Source organism: Salvelinus sp. IW2-2015, linkage group LG4p (assembly GCF_002910315.2).
Source record: "Salvelinus sp. IW2-2015 linkage group LG4p, ASM291031v2, whole genome shotgun sequence".
Taxonomy (NCBI): Eukaryota; Metazoa; Chordata; class Actinopteri; order Salmoniformes; family Salmonidae; genus Salvelinus; species Salvelinus sp. IW2-2015.
Window position 1 is genome coordinate 8572500 of NC_036841.1, and position 9186 is coordinate 8581685.

The 9186-nt window shown below is 41.3% G+C and overlaps 1 long non-coding RNA gene across 1 annotated transcript in view; it reads right to left on the reverse strand.

The window, feature by feature from the left end:
* Positions 1-1332: 1332 nt before the first annotated feature.
* The window catches only part of LOC111960092 (uncharacterized), a 99017-nt gene continuing 91163 nt past the window's right edge, over positions 1333-9186 (reverse strand). Inside the window, exon 5 of the long non-coding RNA XR_011475022.1 lies at positions 1333-4452. This is a non-coding gene — a long non-coding RNA (uncharacterized lncRNA). The remainder of the gene's footprint in view (positions 4453-9186) is intronic.

Here is a 9186-nt window from a genome sequence, read left to right on the forward strand (position 1 = left end):
ATGATTCCCATTCCTAAGCGTTTCCATTTCAAAGTCAGAAAATGTCAGAATAGCTTTAAACGACAACAACAGAAAGACATGTTTCGGAATCTTTATTGTTGGAAAACAGCAATGTTGCAAATGCAATTGTAAATGTTTTTGTTTACATGCATCATCAATCTGAGATATTCTGAACAAGTATACACTTAAAAAAGAAAGACATACAATTATATCATTATAAATAGGTGGTTTCCTGTAAGATATGTATTTWAAAAAACTCCCCCACATAGAACCTGAGAAACCAAGCTAGGTTTGGTATACAATGAGTGTACAAAACATTAGGAACACCTTCCTAATATTGAGTTGCACCCCCAGAACAGCCTCAATTCATTGGGCATGGACTCTACAAGGTGTCGAAAGCGTTCCACTGGGAAGCTGGCCCATGTTGACTCCAATGCTTCCCACAGTTGTGTCAAGTTGGCTGGATGTCCTTTGGATGATGGACCATTCTTGATACACACGGGAAACTGTAAAGTGTGAAATACCCAGCAGCATTGCAGTTCTTGACTCAAACCGGTGTGCCTGGCAGCTTCTACCATACCCCGTTCAAGGGCACTTAAATATTTTGTCTTGCCAATTCACCCTCTGGATGGCACACATACACAATGCATGTCTCAATGCTTAAAAATCCTTCTTTAACCTGTCTTCTCCCCTTCATCTACACTGATTGAAGTGGATTTAACATCAATAAGGGATCACAGATTTGACCTGGATTCACCTGGTCAGCCTATGCCATGGAAAGAGGAGGTGTTCCTTATGTTTTGAACACTCAGTGTACAATATAGCGACATCTATATAGCAACATCTATATAGCAACATCTATATAGCAACATCTATATAGCAACATCTATATAGCAACATCTATATAGCAACATCTATATGGCAACATCTATATGGCAACATCTATATGGCAACATCTAACAAAATTATACTAAAACAACATTTTCAAAATATCAAGGTTGACTTGATATTTTGGCATTGTTTTTTCCCAGCCTATAAATCTTTATATCTAAAAGTTTAAGTGAAAGGTTTTATAATGCACTGTCAAAGCGTCATCAATCACTGGTCATTTTTTTAAATGACGTTAACCCCTCCCCTAACTCACTAGGGTACAGTATAAACTAGGGCTGTCAAACGATTAAAATAATTCATTAACTTAATGGCATCCCTTAATTGCAATTTAGAATTTGCTCAAATTTGTCCCTAAATAAACAATTTTCCATTTAAAAAGCAGTGCATTGAGTTATAGGCATGCTATGTTTTGATTGTAAGGGAAAGAAACACAAAATAATCTGCATCAGAAGGTTTTTAATGGCACCATAAACAACACAAAATGATCTACATCAGAATGTTTAAATAGCATTTTCACCATAAACAACACAAAATGATCTACATCAGAATGTTTAAATANCACCATAAACAACACAAAATGATCTACATCAGAATGTTTAAATAGCATTTTCACCATAAACAACACAAAATGATCTACATCAGAATGTTTAAATAGCATTTTCACCATAAACAACTCAAAAGTCACTGTAACATACAGCTATTAATGCTCCCATTGTTTAAGTAGGCCTAGTCTTATCAAAGTTCTTGAAGGTTAACACTTCCGTGCACACACACACACACACACTTCAGGCTATTCGGTGTGTGAGTGTGGAAAATGTGGGGACGTGGTAGGCTACACGTAGCTATGTGTGTGGAAAAAATGTAATCACAGGTAAGACATTTAACTTGTTTAGTACTGTCTGTTTGTAACTCCACTCACTACTTGTAGCTGTATAGTCGGTTTGTTTGTGTTGTTGGTCTTAGCTAGCTTAATGTTCCGGTCAGTAGATAGCTAGCACTCACTCACTCAAGTGGCTGTTAGCATCGTCATGAAAAGAGGCATGAGGGAAGGCCTACAATATTATGTTTTTCTAAGTAGTGAGAACGCTCGGGAGCATGCAATGTTGAAAAGTCATCTTTAGACATGTTGTACTTTTCTTAAATGTAGTTTTGTAATTGACTAAAACAAGCAGACAACAAGAAAATTGCGTTTGAAAAAGGTCAAGTTTTTCTGTAAGCCAATGGGGTAACCCTGGTTGTATTCCCCACAGGCAACTTTCTATATTTTACCGACTGGGAATGAGCACATTTCTGTTTTGCTGTGAGCACAGTTTTTGCAGTTAGCCAACGGGGTAACCACAGGTTTTTTTTTTACCAGATGGGGTCACCACATCTAATACCGACTGGGTCTATGGATACAAAGAACAAAGAGCATTTAAACCTGTCCAAAAATTTTATGAATTCCACAGAAGACAATAATAACAGATCAGCCAGGTCTGAGTTCATGTCAAATATAATACAGCTATTAGATCTAGCCTAGGCTACTGATCCAAGTTCTTCAACATGAACTAGTCACAAGCTGCTATTAGAATTGGGATAATTTGTTTACATTTTTTTTTACCTGAGATTACAACAAAAACAGTTAATACATGGAATGATGTCCTGTTCTGATTCAATTCATTGTTTGCAGTTAGTTGAATCAAGAAGCTAGTGGATGTTTGAGCAACACAGAGACAGACAGCTCTACCGAGACCGTGTGCACACTGCACAGAGCGTGTTGTGTGTTGCACTTAAAGGGGTCCATGCAGAAACACGTGTGCTTAAAATGGTCTGTGCGGTGAAGAAATGGAGATGTGATTAACGACATCAAACAATTTAATGGCATTAAAGATATCACGCGTTATTAACGCGTTAGAGCGGCAGGTAGCCTAACGGTCAAGCGCATTGGGCCAGTAACTAAAAGGTTGCTGGTTTGAATCCCCAAGCTGACTAAGTGAAAAGTCTGTTGATGTGCGCCCTTTAGCAAGGCACTTAACCCTAGTTGCTCTTGATAAGAGCGTCTGCAAAATAACGTAAATGTTAACTTTGACAGTTCTTGTAAAAACGCCCACTCACACATAATATGTGTGAGACAGACATGTCAAAGCCTTGTTCTCACCACTGGCGTGGCATGTGGGATTTCTTTTTAAAGAACTGAGAAAAAGGGCCACTTGCCAACTCTTATTAATTCTGTATGGAAAAACTATGTAACAAAAGCACAGCAGCAGATTAAAAAACAGCCGTACCAACTAACAGTATCATAAGGTACATATTGTAGCTTACGCCTCCATTTTTAACCATTCATAGTAGTAAATAAATACATTTGATTTGATCTACTAGCTAGTTATAATTGATCATATAACATGAATCTTTCAAATGTCTTATTTTCTGTATGTTCACTATCTGACTGGACCCACAGTAACACAGGAGACGTTCATCACACGTTCTAATTCATTCAACAGCTTGCTTTCTTTTTCATCAAAAAGGGAAATTTGGGTATTCTTTGCTAGGCAAATGATGGTAACACTTTATAATAGCGTTAATTTATAAGCCATTTATAGATAATTTATAAATCACCGGTTAATGATTTGCTGAACATTTTTGTAGGTCATTGTTTATTAAACATTAGTAAGCAATTTTTAAATGGTTAAGACTATAACTCCTTTGTGTTATTATAATATCATAATGATTCTGACTAAATAACAGCTATTTTTAAATGGTTAAGACTATAACTCCTGAGAGTTATTATAGTATCATAATGATTCCAACTAAATAACAGCTATTTTTAGTCGGACCATTTTTTTTACAGCATATAAATACATAACATATTCTAAGTATTATAAAAATACATTATCCAGACCATCTGACATAAAAAGGAAACGGGACAGTTTGATGAAAAAGCTTTAAATAAAGTCCAGGCATGTCACATGATTACGCAAAACAGGGCCCTAGGGCTCATTATTCTTATAACAAGTAATGAAGCATTATACACTCTGGCTGTAAGCAGTGTTACCGTTCATGGTTTACACACACATGATATGTTGGTTCACAAAGTACCTGATAATGCTTTATTAGCATTTATAAACAGACCATCACATGAATAGTTTATCAGATCAATTGAAGAAATGTTGGGAATGACAAAAAAATGAAATCTGAAATATTTGAATAAGGGCAATTCAGACTGGTTGATAATCTAAACCAGACTTGTATCTATGATAAAGGATGTGGTTTGAGATCAACTTGCAACAGATATAACAGTGGTTCAGATCATGAATAGAAGGAGTGCTTATACTATGCAAGATAGTGGCTATATTGTACAGAAGGGTTATTCTTTGGGATAGCCATAGGAGAATGCGCCTGTGTAGATGAATCCAAAGATAAAGCCTATTATCCATTAATCGCAATAATTACACATTCCCCTCTCAGTGTTAAACCTGAGAGACTGGAGAGAGTTGGTTGCTGTACCTGTGTTCATTTTTCTGTCTGTGTGTTTGTGTCTGTATGTCTGCCTGTGAGAAATAAGAGAGAAAGAAAGGGAGAGAACTAGAGAGAGAGAGAGAGAAAGAGAGTAGGAGAGAAAGACAAAGAGAGAGAGAAATAAAAAAGAGAACAAAGAGAATCGTTCTCCATCTTTCTCTTGACTCTAAGCAGTGGGATTTCCATGGCTCCTCTCGGTGTTGATAAACCTGGCTTGACCAGAATATGTCAAAGGAGACACTGTGTGGCTTCAGAAGCAGTAAGAGGATGRAAAGCCTTCCCTCTTCCTCCACATCACATAGGAAACAGGCCATATCTGAAATGGCACCTTAGTCCCTATACAGTGCACCACTTTTGGCCAGAGCCTTTAGAGTGCACTACATAGGAAACATGCTGGACTCTGGCCAGAAGTAGGGGACTGCATGGGGAATAGGGAGCGCTCTAGGTAAAAGTAATGCACTATGAAGTGAATAGGGTGCGTTCTGGCTAAAAGTAGTGCACTACCAAAGGAATGGGGTGCTATGAGGTTAGAGGAGACTGTTAGCGACTGTGGCGACTGTTGACATACACTAGTGACATATCCCTCTTGGATTAATTAGGTTAGTCCTGAGTAGTGATTAATCCACATAGCGTGGTGGGAGTGTTTAATCCTAAAGCTCCTTTAACCTGGACAGGGAGGCGCCCTCACAGATGGCCAAGTAGACGACACTGTCTCTCCTACCTGCTCATTATCTAATAAACTAGCTACGCAGCTGGGCCATGTGTGTGTGTGTGTGTGTGTGTGTGTGTGTGAGCATACACTGAGAGAGAAAGAGATAGACAGTGAAAGAGAGAGGGAGCGAGACAGAGAGAGCATGTCATTAAAAAATAGAGAGAAAGAAAGACAGACTCTTGGCTTCTCTGGTCCCGATTGGTCCCGATGTCACAGTGTGCATATGTTAACAGCAGGTATATGTAAAGTGTCACCAGAATTTGCAGCAGGCACACATCTCTTCAAGTGGCCAAGTATTGCACATGCTGCAGCAAATCATCCTTCAGACCCAATTCTGTTTGTTGCCAGCCTACTGGAATGTTCAGACYCAGACGATCAAGTAAAGCAGCTCAAAGACTGATTGCTTTCCGTCTAACGAGAGAATAATGTGTCGTCTTAATGACATGACCAGTGATGTTATTAGCTAAATGAATGCTCTTTTCTCTGGCAGGGCCTTGAGAAGGATGTTCACCCTGTTTTATACGGCAGATCTAATGTGTCACTACGTGTAGATATATAAAAGACACTCTTATTTGATGTGTGGTATAAAGTATCACTTATTTCATTGGAATAGCCATTTCAGTAAATGGAGGGAGATCATTTTTTGAGCTAACCCAAACCCTGTAAAATGTTCAGCACATGAGTGTTACTGAGACACAGTGGGGCAAGAAGCCTAGTGGTTAGAGCGTTGGACTAGTAACCGAAAGGTCGCAAGATCGAATCCCCGAGCTGACAAGGTAAAAATCTGTTGTTCTGCCGCTGAACAAGGCAGTTAACCCACTGTTTCTAGGCTGTCATTGAAATTAAGAATTTGTTCTTAACTGACTTGCCTAGTAAAATAAAGGTACAATTAAAAACGACCTAGATAGATTTTTGAAATGAGCTCCATCCATGGTTTTTCAAATGGTCCAAATTGACAATAAATTGCCCAGCATTCGACTCTGAGCCCTGATCTCTCTGTTTGCAGACCATTATGTCTTCTTCTCGTGTACAAAGGCCCTTAATGTAATTACCCTTCACTTAAATGGCACGTTAAGAAAGGTTCCCTGCTGTAATTCTTTGAGTGTGGGCTCCAACAGAGTGATTCTACATCTGAGCTGTCCTGATTGCAGAGCGAGAGAGCACTGTGAGACAGACAAGCCCACTTGTTAGTCCAAGAACAAAAACCCTCCGTCCAAAATGTTCATCCTCAGGATCCACTCCACTTCATATCACAAAACTGTAGTATTMATTTGCCACAATTTGATTGAACTGGTTTTATTGTTCATAGCTTTGTTATTATACTTATGCTATACATTTMATTATATTCTACTGAACCATTTACTTTATGTTCGTATTCTTATCTTGTATTATTTCTTATTGTTGTTGCATTGTCCAGAAGGAACCTGCAAGTAAGCATTTCATTGGACCCTGTATACAGTACCTTGTGTATCCTGTACATACGACTAATAAAACTTGAAACTGGAACTTGGTCACACGTATTCTAGTGTAGTGCAAGGATCCATTTGTGGCTGCCTGCGCAATCTTGTCTCATATACCTGTTGTTTCAGCTCACAGACTACCCACAAGTGCTTTACAGCACAGCTCATCAACTCTCCTCACACTATCCGATTATTGACTTCCACACTGGCCTGTGCAGAGAGTTGAGTAGCATGATGCACAACAGTACCCATAATGCTCTGCACCAATAGCCTACAAGTAGAACTGCAGCAAGCGAAGGGTGTTTCCAGGGAGTGGCGGAAACTGCGGAATGGAGACTGTAAACTCCTGCTACCGCGTGTTCTGGAGCAAAGATGCTGGCACAAAGAACACTCCTGGCCCAGTACACACTACCAGTATGCTCTGCCTGGCATCATGGGCGTCACCAGGCAAGGTGCAAAGAAGCCATCGACAGTGTCTGCTCGACCTGAACAGCCCTAGTGCAGAACCCTTTGTTCACACACACACACACACACACACACACACACCACACACACCCACACACACACCAACACACACACACACCCGAATGTCCAACTAACCAGTCCACCTTAAGGCGGCTCTGGCCCCTGACGCCTGTGTGTGTGCCTGTGTGTGTGTGTGTGCATGTGCCTGTGTGTGTGTGTGCGCGCACATGCATGTCCGCCTGCCCCGGTGCAGTGCCAGGGAAGCAACGTGAGCAAGCTGGGGCTGTGAGGCTGAGAGAGACACAATCCAACAATGGAGCTGTAGCCAGACAGCTCTGTCTCGCTGCACTGCAACGCTTCAGATCGGGGCGAGACGCCTCAGCKCTGCTGTTTGCTTACCAAGCTGAACAAATAAAACTGTTTGTCACAGGGCTGAGGCGGAGGCTCGAAATAGGTTGCCCTTTTTTATACAAGGAGAGAGCTCGAGCAGCAACAGACGAGCAAAGATTTCTATTAGAAACCCAGTTTAGTCCGTCGAGCGACCCAGAAAAATCCTCAAAGACGAAACAGTTACCTGRACTAGACCTTTACAGTGCAAATCTACACCTTATAGCGCTAACTCCAACACAGTGTTTGCTGCAAAAAGAAATGCTACATTTGACTCTCCCCTCGAACCACACTGAACCATTGTGTGTGAATCGACAACGCAGATTTAAAACATGTTAGACTTTCTCTGTTAATAACTTAGTAGTGAGAATGTCTGACCCAGGGCTGAGCTATGTATGCCACATGGTACATGGATGAGGCTGCTTGTTACCCAGGATTGCCCACACTGCAGTGCGCTACCAGTTAACGACACACTCTCACACACACGGGCAGCTGCTGTTATTGCATCTATGCTATACTTAGTTATAGTAGTACAGAAGAAAGAAAGCAATACGTTTACCCAACACACACACAGCACACACCCACACACACACACACACACACACACACACACACAAACACAACTCACACACAACACACACACACACACACACACACACACACACACACACACACACACACACCACGTCGGCCGTGTAGGGATATTTTGGACTGAGGGTTACTGTTCTGGAGCATTCTATCAACTGGTGAGGAGTCCTGTGAAAGGGTGCCATTTTACACAGCCAGCACAAAGAGGTTAGCAGTGAGAGGAGGAACGTATCCTGCAGCGCAGCAATGAGGGGATGGGCCAGTGCAGCAATGAGGGGATGGGCCGAGGCTATAATGGAGTCGCTGTTCTGAAACACAGTTTCTCTACCTTCCAGCATGGCTCACAGAGGGAGAATCCACAGTGCTTTTATTAGCCTAATCACAGCAAGCATTGTTGACAATAGATAATGTTAATGAGGACTGTAAATAGTCAAGGGCAGAATGCAAACAAAACATATATGTTAGCCCTAAGCATGTTAGCCCTAAGCATGTTAGCCCCGTTGCTATCAGAAGCTGGGTGTGTWCAGTTTGCTGTCCCTAAAGCCAGTTCAAACCCAACAGACTTGCAGTTATTTGAAGTAGTTTAGCAGATACACTAGAATTTGCTAGCTGCTCCGTTAAAAAAAGGTTACACTACATCCGATACAGCAACAGCATACAGACTCAATCAATGTGACATGGTAATAACTGCTAACATACAGGCTCTCTGATATACAAACCCCTACGAACGTACTGTCTCCGCACACGCTACCTTGTGTGTGTGTATGTGTGTGTGCACGCATGTGTGCATGAAGACGAGGGCTCAGTGAGGTCAAACACAAGTATACCGAGCTGTTATACCTTCACGCTCTCCACAGTACTTTGTGCTGCTCTCAAGACAGAATAAGGCATGGACAGAAACAGAAAAAAACACTTTCCCAGTCGCCAGAGGAAAKACAAAGGAATAACAGAGYAGACAGGGTCAGTGACTAGTTTTATTTTTTGTGGGCCTCAGAGACATGTCCAGGATTGGTAACGTTAGCTTAAACGTTCACATGTCCAGGATTGGTAACGTTAGCTTAAACGTTCACTGAACGCAAGCTCCCCCCCTCCATCTTCCACCCCACCACAAAGATTCCTCAGCTGATTTCAACCCACCATTGTGTCACATGACCCTCGAGCCGGCATTCCTTCGACCCCCCCCCCCCC